The sequence below is a fragment of the Papaver somniferum genome, unplaced genomic scaffold (genome assembly GCF_003573695.1).
Source record: "Papaver somniferum cultivar HN1 unplaced genomic scaffold, ASM357369v1 unplaced-scaffold_128, whole genome shotgun sequence".
Classification (NCBI taxonomy): Eukaryota; Viridiplantae; Streptophyta; class Magnoliopsida; order Ranunculales; family Papaveraceae; genus Papaver; species Papaver somniferum.
In genome coordinates this window covers 4,736,597-4,749,682 of record NW_020621936.1, presented here as the reverse complement: position 1 = coordinate 4,749,682, position 13,086 = coordinate 4,736,597, and positions in this window count along the sequence as shown.

Here is a 13,086-nt window from a genome sequence, read left to right as displayed (position 1 = left end):
GAATGTTGCGTGATTTTCCTTTCTCTTTACTCGATGCAACTAAAGATTGGTTATATTACTTACCGCCTGGTAGTATTAGAACATGGAATGGGTTGAAGAAACTTTTCTTGGAGAGATATTTTTCTGCGTCGAAAGCGACTCAACTTTGCAAGGAGATTTGTGGGATGAAACAAAGTGTGGGGGAATCGTTGTGTGAATGTTGGGAACGGTATAAGATATTGGTAGCAAGCTTCCCTCACCACCAATTTAGTGACGCAATGATTATCCAATACTTCTATGAAGGTCTCCAAGCAAGTGATAGGAATCTTATTGACGCTGCAAGTGGTGGTGCACTTATGAACAAGACGGTGACACAAGCTAGAAAGTTGATTGATAGTATGGCAGCAAATTTTCAAAAATTTTCAAGTCGTGGATCAGAACTACCTACCAAGGGAGTTAATCAAGTTGACGAGATTATTGAATTACGTCAACAAATGAGCAATATGATGGCAATGATGCAACAAATTGCAGCAGTGGTTGTAAAACCATCACGCCCAGCTTATGAGAACGTAGAGCATGTCAATGCTATATTCTCAACTCAGCCGTATGGTATTTACTCCAACACTTACGAGCAAGTTGCAAGTACAAGTTCTGTTTACAACCATCCGAGTGAGTTCCAACAACAAGTGCAACAACCGCAACAAGCCCAAAATTCAGAATTGGTAAAGATGGTTACTTTGGTGGGGGCTCTAATGTCCGTGGTACAACAAAATCAACAACTAGCGAACTTAAATCAACAGAAAACGGATAATGCAATTAAGGAGTTGCAATTACAAGTTGGTCAACCACAACAACAACAACCTCAAAATCAAGGGTCCAATATGGAAGAGTTGCTGAAATCTTTTATGCAAAGAACGAAGGGTGCGGTCAAGGACTTGCAAACACAAGTTGGTTCAATGTCCGAGGAGATTAATCAGTTGCATGCACAAAATGGTAAGAAACTCCCTTCCCAACCTCTTAACCCAATAGAGGGTGCCAATGCTATTACGTTGAGAAGTGGTACAAAACTTGTGCAACCTGAAATTACTGATTCGCGTGAAGAAGAAACCCCAAAGGAACCAGTTTTGGAGGAAAAGGATGTTGATTTCCTCCAAACTTCCAAGGTACATGTATCTAAGCCTAAACCTCTTGTTTCTACTTATGTCCCCCCTCTACCTTTTCCTGGCAGGTTTGCTAAAGCTAATAAGAAGGTGGAACAAGATAGAGATGTTTGAGATGTTTTTAAGAAGGTCCAAGTCAATATTCCACTCATTGAAGTAATTCGGCAATCTCCTCGCTATGCAAAGTGTGTAAAGGAATTGTGCACTAACAAGCACAAGCTAACCGGTAATGAGGTAATGAGTGTGGGGGAGAACGCTTCGGCGTATCTTAAAAAGAAACTCCCACCTAAATTGAAAGATCCCGGTAGTTTGATTATTCCATGCACTATTGGTAAAACAAGGTTTACAAAAGCTATGTTAGATTTAGGAGCTTCTGTTAATGTTATGCCTACTTCTATTTATGATGCTTTAAACCGGCATAGTTATTCAACTTGCCGATTGATCTAATATTTATCCGAAAGGGATTGTTGAGGATGTTTTGGTGCAGGTAAAAGGACTAATATTTCCAGTGGATTTATACGTTTTAGACATGAGTGATGAGAATTCATCATCGTCTACACCTTTATTGCTGGGTAGACCATTTTTGAGTACCGCTAGAACGAAGATTGATGTCCACAATGGCACCTTGACTATGGAGTTCGACGAAGAAGTCATACACTTCAACATCTTTGAGGCGAGGAAACACCCAAGTAACATTCAATCAGATTTCCATAATGTGTTGGAAGCCGGCTAAGGCGTAACAAACAAGGAGATAGTCGGGCCGATGACTTTAAACCAAGCGCTAAATGGGAGGCAACCCATAGGATGAGTATTTCTTGTCTTATTTTTATTTTCTTGTCTTGTTTTTAGTTTTTCTTGTCTTGCATATACTTTTTTTGATTTCTTGTCACATTATCATGTATGATTTCCCACCTTGACTTACTTTGGATGACTCAATTTACATTGAGGACAATGTAAAGTTTAAGTGTGGGGGAGTGGTTAAGCATTTGCATTGTAAATTTTTTTCATGAAATTTTCAACTTTTGTGTAAAATAGTGAATAAAAAGCTCCAACTTGTAGTTAGTTTAGAGTCACATAGTATACATGTTGCTAAGATTACATCGAGATTCTCATAAGAGTGACTGAACTTAGAGATGACAGAGAACATGATCGGGTTTCTTACTTGTATGAGAGTTAAAGTTGGATTTAACCATCCCATTGGAAAATGAGGTGCAGACTGAATTCGGTATTATAGTGGTCTCCTATAATAGAGACTACCCATGTTACATCATGAGAGGCACCGACCTTCACTTCTTTGTACCTGTCTAAATATGTGCTTTTAGAGTGTGTGTGACCGTACGTAAACTCCGGGTAAAATGGTGAGCTACCCAACCTCCCACCAATAGAAGCACTATTTTGATCTCTTGAGTGCTATTTTGTCAATCATGATGGTGACATCGAATTGCTAACTTACATACCACTTGTAATCTTGTTCGCAGTTAGCACCATCCACTTTATCTCTCTCTACACCAACAGGTCCATAGAAACACTATCATCATCAACAAGAGGAGCATCACAAATTTGAAGGAAAGTTGAAGACGTTCAAGGTTTACAAGCAACGGTACAGAAATGAGCAGATTTCAGATTCAAGTATAGCAACAAGACAAGGAGCAGAATTTTTACAAGTTGAAGACTATTGTACAAGAGTGAAGATTATCAAGATGAAAATTCAAGAAGTTTATGGTATCGAGACATACAAGTTGTGAAGAATCAAGCGGTAAAGTACTTACACCATGGCCTTTGTACTTGCATTTTTATTTTGTATTTGTATTATTTTCTCTTGTCTCAAAAAAAAAAAAAAAAAAAAAAAGAAAAAGAAAAAAAAAAGCAGACAAGAGACAATTTTATTAGGTTCATTATTAGTTTAAATATTTTGTTTGTTTTCATTTTGTATTTACTTTATTTATCTTGCATATTAAAAAAAAAAAACTTTTCTTTTTGAGCTTGGAGTTATTGGAAAATGTGCTCCGTCAACAAATCAAGACTGTGTCCAGTATACCAGCTAAGTGTAAACTTTTCTTTGGTCGAACCTTCAACACGGTTATATAGAGAGTCATTCATAATCCCACGGATATTACATAGTGGATACAAATTTTGCTCTTCCATGTTTGCGTACTTCGTACCTACATCCCAAAGAGTAGCCAAGAAGAACAATCAAGCAGCAGAAAGAAGTTACAGATGGCAGCTATCAACTCTGCCTTATCGATGTGGTCTGATACTCATGGGTGTATCACTTTGATCCACCAAATTCTGGATGAGCAGAAAGCTTGGCAGGAGCAGTTGTTGAAAATCAAGAAGAAAAAACATGACAACCAGGAGGCTAAGAACGTGCGGCTCTGCCGTAAGAAGATGAGTTATGGTATGTATACAACTGCTATTCGTACCCTTACTTCTAGTGGGGTTGCCCCTGCCAATGCCGGAACTCTTGAAGAACTAAGACGCAAGCATCCACATGCGCCTTTACCAACGATACCCACTGATCCTCCTACTCAAGCTGCGCTTGCAGCTTCTAAAGAGATGGTCTTGAGTAAAATCAAAAGTTTTCTCAAGGGAACCTCGTGCGGCAGAGATGGGTTACGAGCTCAGCACTTGATCGACGCAATAAGTGGCTATGTATCTGTTGTTTCAGACGATTTGGTCACCTCCATCACTACTCTTTTTAATATTTGGTTGGCTGGCTTATGCCCATCAGATTTGAGTGCTTTCATTGCCTCTGCACCACTCACTCCTTTAGTCAAACCAGGTGGGGGATTACGGCCTATTGTTGTTGGCACAATATGGAGGCGACTGGTGTCCAAAGTTGCGGCTGCTCATGTTGGGAAGGAGATGAAATCCTATTTGGGAGACTATCAATTAGGCGTGGGTGTGGTCTGTGGTGGTGAAGCTATTCTCCACTCTGTCAATCGTATGCTGGAAGTTCATGGATGCTCCAATACACGTACCATGTTGCTTGTCGACTTCTCCAATGCTTTCAAATTGGTGAACCGGACTGCTATGCTTAATGAGGTTAGAAAATAGTGTCCCTCTATCTCATATTGGGTGGATTTTTGTTATTCAGTTCCCGCGAAGCTGTATTACATGGACCAAACCTTAGTTTCTGCGCAAGGAGTGCAACAGGGGGATCCACTCGGACCTCTTCTGTTTGCTCTGCCTACGATTGATGACAGAGGATTGGTTTCGGGTGTTTTCCCAGTTGATATCAGCAGACCCTCTGATGGTGTAAAGTTGCTAGGCGGGCCGGTGAGTATGAATGACAAGTTCTGTAGAGAATTTGTGGCCAAAAGAGTTCAGAAAACCGTAGCCTTGATGGATGCTGTCAAGAAGCTTAAAGACCCACAATGTGAGTTACTTCTTTTACGTAATTGCACCGGGGTTTCTAGGATTTATTTCTCCATGCGTACGACCAAACCAACACATTTGAGTGAAGATCAACCTTTGTTTGATGATTATTTAATGGCTTATCTTCAATACCTTGTCACTAGGGATGTCCCAGGTTTTGTAAGCTTCAATAAAGGTTAGTTACTTTACCTATTCAACATAGTGGCGCGGGTGTTTATACTATGTATGATACTATGCAGTATGGCTATGTTGCATCTAGCTTGCAAACTATTTTGCAATAACATAATATCTTGCGTCATTCAGATGTGTCTGGTTTTAGTCCTAGTCTAAAGCATGCTATAAGTGCTTACAATCAAGTATGTGGTATTGCTGAATCACCACTTAGTGTCCATGATACCGCCCCCCAATCTATGCGTGCATTGGAAGTTAGATACTGTAGTGCTGTGTTGAAAGAGTTACCCCTAAACTTCGACTTGTCTTCACGTGATGCTGCTCTTTGGCAATGCAACAGGATTAAACATGCACAAGACTACTTATTGGTTGTTCCGATTGAGGGACTTAATCAGAAGATAATCCCTAGACAATTCAGTGCGGTAATGTGTTATAGATTGGGTATACCTCTTTTCGAAGAGGGCAGTACTTTTCCTTGTTGTGGCAGAGACATGGATGTTTTTGGGGATCACGCTTTACATTTTGTCAAGGAGATTGGGCTTAAATTTCGTCATGATCTTGTTCGTGACATGTTCACTGACATGTGTTACCGGGCAGGTGTTACATCCAGGAAAGAAGTTGACTTGGGACTCCTCTCCAATAATGGCTCGGACTTAAGACCTGCGGACATTCTAGTTCATAACTGGATTGATGGGCGTGATGTATGTATGGATGTCACAGGTGTTTCTCCCTTCACGGGTAATGGAATACGAGCTTTTACCCCAGGGCAAGCTCTTTCCAATGCTATTGATCGTAAAAACGTTAAATATCTAGATAAATGCACAAAGCATGGGATTGGTTTTGGTGTCCTTGCCTTCACTACATTGGGCGAGCTCGGTGATGATACTATCAAATTCCTAAAGAGACTCTGTAATTATATGGCTAGTAATGATGCAAATGTCAAGGTTGGATATTTTCTTTTCCATAGATTAGGTGTTGTCATTCAAAAAGCAGTCGCCGCTCAGCTTGTTGCTGGACTCCCTTCCAATTTCTTGCCACGTGATAAGTGTACTTTTTAGTTTTGATGATTAAAAAAAAAGAAAAAAAAAAGAAGAAGAAAGAAGCAATAAAAATCTTTTGCATCATATTTTTGTTTGTTTAGTTCGTTTTTGGTTTTGTATTCATTTAATAAAGCCAATGGAAAGAAGAAATATCCATAATGAAGTTTCAAGCGACAAGGAATAAGAGGAACGAATTACATTGTCAAGATTCTACAAAGTTCAAGAGTAATTATCAAGAGTTGAAGACCGAAGACGAAGATGAAGACACCTATTGAAGACCGAAGACGTTTCTATGGATGCTGTGAGAGTGGTGCTAGATGCACATCGAACGGATAATAAGGTAAGTAAGCATATTCCCACATTCGTTAAGTGGTTGATTTCCTTTCTTAGAGATCGTCAGAAAAATGTGTTTTCAAAAATGATAAAAGATGTGGGTTTTCAAAATATAATTCTGAGGGTTTTTACCTTCCTACCGTTCAACGTGTCGCAGGATTCTCTCTTCACTCCTACCTGGACACATGTGTGACCCATAAAAAAGCTGTTTATTATTGAGAGCAACTTCATAAAACCCTTTCTTGTGAGGCAGAGTCGAGACTTTCAATCACTCCGAACCCGAATTTCTTTCGATAAGGGATGGTTATTTCTCTCTCAACTTTTAAGGATGAGATTGTGTTCATTTATGTGTCTAACTTCTTATGACTAATGTGCAGAACCTCTATGTCTTCTTAGCGCGTTGGATGCCATCATTTCGGAGAACTAGTAAGTTGGAAAATTAGGTTTTGTGGGTATATCACTAGTAAACCCTCACGAGACTAAAACTCGTCCACTAGGGACATCTAGGGGTTCAAAGGCTTGTTATACGTGCTAAGTGTGACCGTAGCCTCAACGACACAGAGTTGTATGTATGTTTTATAATTACTTTGTTTGATTTGCTCGAGGACTAGCAAAGTCTAAGTGTGGGGGAATTTGATAGGTGTTGTAATACACCGTAATATTTATCTATTGTTTATGCTTTCTTTGCTACTTTTCTTGTAAGTTATGTATCTTATGTTTACTTTTGAGTTATTAGGTGCAATGGAGTCATTTGGAGCAAAAGAAGGAAGAAAGCACTCTTTTGGAGCATAAAGGGCAGAATCATCAATTCACAGGTGAGTGTAGCTGGAGCTAGTTGAGGTTATGCGGCGAAGAAGGCTAAGAATGAGTTGTCAATTCCCCGCAACTGACAATTGAGCAAGAAAACAGGATAGGCAGTCAGTTCGCCGAAACTGACAAGCCAAATATCATTGTAGTACCCCTTATCCACTTCACTCGAGTGGTTATATCCACCTTCTATTCCTACACAAACCTAAGATCGAGAATTGGTGGTTGTATTCATTACAATCTCCCTGAAATTCAGAGATGGCTGCTGTCTGAGAGAGGTGACGATCAAGGGTTAGCTGAAATTGATGATGGAGATGACTTAAGTCTCAGAGATTCGAGGGTGTGGTATGTGCTTGAAGGGTTAGATCGAGAAACAATGAAGGAACTGGAGATGGTGTTGATGTCACAGAGATGAGAAAAGTCGAATCTGTGGTTGGTATCGTATATGGGAGATGAAATGATTATGTGATGGGGTTTGTAATAGAACTGTTGAGATGAGGAAGCAGAGAAGAAATTGGGGGTTTTGCTTTCGGTTCTGAGATTGAATTAAGGGGATCGATTCATGGGGAAGGATTAAGAGATAGAGCTGCTGTTGTGAATTGAAAAGCAGATTCAAACAAGAAATTGGAGAGATGGGTTAGTTACAGAATTGCCGAGATGATTATGAAGAGGGTTTCTGCTGCTGTTAGATCGAGATGAAGAAAGTGGGTTTTCATTCAGGGAAGAGGAAATGATGAAGAACAAGATGTTGGTGCTGTTGATTGGGTTGCTCTCTGATTTGGTCTGAGGTGTTGATGTTACAGTGATGATGAAATTTAATATGAACAGAATTGAGATGTTGTTGTAAGAATCTGTGTGGTGCTGCAACTAGATGGTATTTGAGTTGCAGTTGGAGTTAGTTTTTGCAGCTCAGATGGTACTGGTGATAATGGTGGTTACATGGCTCTGAAGATAGTTGTTGTTGCTTGATATTGTTTGTATGAGATGGAGGCAGGCAGAGAAACTCAGGAAGATTGTGTGTATGAGAAGTTTTCCGATGTAGCTGCAGGGAAGACAATGAAATTTCAGGGCTGAGTTTGCAGGTGGAAGTTTGTTGGTGGTTGCAGGGAACTGAAATGATAAGAGTGATTGAAATCTGCCGTTCAAATGGAGAATAAACTGGTTTGTTGTTTACAATGGGAATGGTGCATGAGGCTGAATTGCAACAGGTGATAAATGGTGGTACCTTCTAAGTGAACTGATGCTGAAGTTCAGGTTGCATGATGTACACAGGCTGCAGGTAGTGCAGCTGTGACTGGGATGAAATGAATAAATGGAACTGTGTTGTTGCTGTTGGCTTAGCAGGAATTGCAAGGATAGGTTATGAAGCTGCTACAATTGGTTGGTAGAATAGACGGCGCTGCAGAGAAGAAGTGGACCTGGTGATGCAAAACTAGAAATTGCAGTCAAGACGGATAAGAACCCAGAAGAAATGATGCTGCTGGTGGAATTGCAGGTCATGGGTTGGTGATTGGCCAGAGATTTAACCGAAGTGCGGAACTGAGCTGGTCTGGCATGAAGCTACAACATTTGGATTAGAAATTGAAATGAATATGGAAAGTATCAGTGATATTAGTGCAACTGATGCTGTGGGATGTTGCTGCAATGGTTATGTTGCAGAAGTGAGGGTTGGATGGCTTGAGATGGTATGTTGGAATTGCAAGAGAAGTTGCAGCTGGAGCAGGGAAGAAGCTGTAATGCACAATGATGGTGCAACACTGAAGTATAGCCTGAGCAACTGTCTTAGGCCATGGCAACTCAGACCAGTTAGCCTAGTCAGCTCATCCGACTTTAACTTGACTCAGTGACTCACACATTGACCTGGATTAACTCTGACCAAGTTGACTCGACATACCGGTGGTCGGTTTGACTTTCCAGTCACCTGAGATAGTTTCCAGTGACTTTGACGTCCAAGTTCCGGCCATTGTACCAGTTTTCCGGCGACACAGTTTTGGGACATATTTTCACATGGGTATTCCTCACATATGGGATTGGTGGACATCTTTGTATTGGACTTTGGAGATTGGACCTAATTTTAGAAGTTAGAGAAAAGCTACAAAAGAAAAAGTCTTCTACAACTTGGAGGGACGTGTTTTTCTATTGGGAGCTTTGGAGAACGACGATTAGGGTTTGCTTTCATTTATCATCTTCTTCATTTTTATTATTGATTATGATGAACTCAAAAGCTATGAGTAGCTAAACTCATATTATTGGTTATGGGATAAAGTGGATTTCACAAATGATATTTGCATCTATGAATTAGTTTTGTCTCAATAATTTATTGTTTATGGTTCACAATTAATAGTGAATGCTTGTTTAGTCGAGTCCGGAATCGATTGAGTTTGACTTCATCCTTATTGCTAGATTAGGGTTTTCAATAAAAAAAAGTTGTTTATTCCTGATTCTAAGTAGCATAATTGTGGGTAGTGCTTGTAGTGATATATCCTACTAGTTACAAGTGAATCATAACTTTTGTTAAAACGGATTAGTGCTTTTACACGTTCGTTTGCATTGATTAGTCTTATTCCATATAACTTATTGCTTTTAGGGAGTTGAACTTGATTGTGCTTTTACACATTAGGTTGCTTTCTAGGAAGAATTCACATATACATCTTTTAATGTGGTTGTGATGAAATCAGGGAATTAGCGGGATATTCTTGCGATCAAGGTATCCTAGGACTTTTAATAAATGAGAGATTAAAATATTAATTCTATTCATTGATGAAAATACATGTTTGTGAATGATACTATCCCGTGACCAATATCTTCTTCTTATTTATTATTTTCATATTTTATTGCTTTCAATTATTTTTATTTTTTTGCTAAAACAAAAATCTCCCCCCTTGGTTACTAAGAAACTGAATTTTATAACAACAAAAGCCTCTCTGTGGGAACGAACTCTTTCTTACCATGTACTTCATTTATATTAGTAGAGTGAGAAAGTTAAATTATTTTTGACGCATACGACAGCGATCATTCACCTTGATTTATCAAAATACGGAACAAAAACCGAATAAAGAATAGACATATCTGTGGTGGACAGATTTGTTTATAAGTCTTCGACTTTGGGTCGTAGCAACTCTTAGTTGTGGGTGAGCTAAGGGAATCAAGTGCGCAGAATCCGGTGTGGTTATAGAGGCATAAGGAACGCGACTGTACCTTAATCGGTGTGAGACTTGGTTAGGAATCAATTACATTCCACTCCGAAGTTAACTTGTAGTAGGCTAGTGTATGTAACGTCTTAATACAATATGGTGTTCAAAGCTGGACTATGTCTCGTTTTTTTTTTGCATTTGCGGTTTCCTCAACAAAATTTCTGGTGTCTGTGTTATTTATTTTCCGTATTATATTTTTTTATATAATTGAAATATCACAGGTTGTGCGTAGTTCGATCAGTTGATAAATCCAACCTTGTTTGTTGGATATAACTTGATTGACACTTGGGCATTGGTCTTTGGTACCTTCCAAGTTATTTCTCATATCAATCAGGCTCACGGATTTCTATCTGTTTAATTTGCTGATTGTGTTAAGAAATAGAGATAAAGCTTTTGGATATATTTCTTGATTGGGTCTCACTTTTAAGTTGGTGCTCTCGGAATTATATTGGAGTTTAGTCCATACAGATTTCCGAACGAATTATTGGGTATGGTTGTTATACCCCTGACTTTTCAATTGGTATCAGAGCAGGCAAACACGTTAAGACCTCATAAGTATGTGTTTGAAGCAATCCAACGCGTATGGACAGAAGTGCTATCTCAAACGACGCATCACCAGTTAAGAAACATTCTAACTTGGTTCAAAGTTTGGATTCACTTGAGGAATCTCTCACATATTTATCATTGCCTGAAACTGTGTATAACCGGGAAACATGCCGGGAGGAACAGCTGGATCAATTTTCAGATGAAAGTGATTCAGATGTTGAAAAAGATGTTGATGAGGAAGTCTCGCAATATATCAAGTTTTCTCATAAGGAAAAAGAAGTCAACGTCCTGTTTGACTGAGTTTCTGACTTCTCTCTGTCAAGAAAACAAGAAATTGAGTAAATTCTTTAAGGATTACGATTGTGGATACAATCTCTTACAATCTCTTCTTAAATATCGTGAAGAAGATGTACGTTTAAAATTTTTTGAATGTGAAAATCTTCGTCGAAATGTTTTTGTATTGAAAGAAGAATTTGCAGAATCTGAAGCAAGATGTAACTCTCATCAAAGTTGTTTTAGTAACAGAGATTTTTTTTTGTCTCTCGAGAAAAACAATTAGAGGATGATCTATTTGCTCCTCACGATAAAGTAAAATTGCTGGAAGAAAATTTGAAAGTTTACCTTTAGCTCAACTAAATTATCCACTATGCTGGGAGCATGTAAAAAACATCGTGATACACGAGGTTTGGGCTATGAAGAAATATACGCTCCAAGTATTGATAATATTAGTTTTATACAAGCTAAAAGAAATCTCTAGCAGAAGAATTTCACTGATGGCAAAAGTGAAACCTTCTGCAGCTGAAGTTCTAAAGAACAAGGTTCTTCAACCTCCAAAAACAGGTCATATGAGATCAGATAATTGCATTCCACTCAGATGTCATTTCTGTGCAAACAAGGGTCATCTTTAAAGGAGATTTCGTTTCCGTTTGCAAAATGAAAAACTTCATAACATTCTTGTTTGGTTTTAATTGTACAACTTTTAAACAAAGAAAGTGTTGTGATGAACCAACCTTTGTTTGTAAACGAAATACAAAACCTCTTCAAAATTATAAAAATTATCAAAGGATGTGTTAGAGCATAGATCGGTTGAACCCACCAAGCGTTGGTATGTCAAGTTTGGTTGCCATATTTTAGTGAACCAAAACTCATTTAAAGAGTCGCCTGATTATTTACTAGAGTCAACTTCGTATAGGTTAGCTAGAAAGTTACTAGGATATGAGACTTACAAGTATTATGTGAAGACTTGAAGAATGTGAAGAAGTAAAGAGCTACAATGACGACATCAACCTTCCTTTTGAGGTTAGTAATATTTGACTTGAATTGTTTCATTCCTAACGTATCTTTCAAGTAGTGCATTTTGAAAACATAACTGCGAAAAGCTGTGAATGATTATACTCTAGTTAGAAATAGTATTAAGGAATCACAATACGAAGTATAACGTCTATCTTTTGAACTTCGTATATAAGACATCGACATAATCGTATGAATGCTATTGCGATTATGTATGGGTATGGGTGAAGATTTCGTCCTAGGAAACAATGTTTTACATTCATTTAAAGGAAGTACAATTCATAAACTTGTTTTGTGAATCGATAGGGAAATCGCTAGGCTTATTGGTATTATTATTCATTGCAAATCTTTGAATTACAAATATGTGTGTTTAGTATAACCGCTCATAACTTGTTTATGTATCTTGGTAAAACTATTCACAATGCCTGACTTTTGTATTGGTATGACTTTTATTAGTGAAACCGATCTTAATAATCACCTGAGATTGTATGATCGATATTTTGTAATTGGTATGACCAACTCTAGACATTGGGTAACCGATCTTAGTAAGAGGTGCAACCGATCAGTATGTGGAATCGATCCTTGTAAGAGGTACAACAAGTCTTAGTAATTGGTAATCGATCCTATGACTTGTGCAACCGATCACAAGTAAATACCATAATAATGTGGTAATCGATCCTAGTACCTAGTCAACCAATTTTTGGAAATCTAGTGTGACCGATCCTAGTACCTACATGGAGGTAGAACCGAAGCTTTGTGTTTGGGTAGAACCGTGAAACCTATTAATGATGATTTGATAGGATAATCAATCACATAGTTCTTGGAAGTCAGATGAACCAATTCTAAACTTGTTTGGAAGTGTGGCAAATCGGTTCCAAGATTGTAAATATGAAAAAAAATTTACAAAGTAAAGATGTCGACATACTTTGAACATGTGCAGTAATTCTTATCATTTATTGTTCAAAGATATTCCTTAATAACTAAAGGAGAATCCCGGATCGAAATAAATTGAGAATCTTTTAATTAAGGTTTTTAGTTTTTATATGCTTTTAATTTCCAGCAATTAAATGCATATATTTAGAAAATAAAAATTGGTAATGTGCATTTACTAATTGGAGATTTTCTACTGAGATTTCGGTCAACATTTGGACAGTGCATTTCAGGATTTATGAAAACCGATTTTGGCTT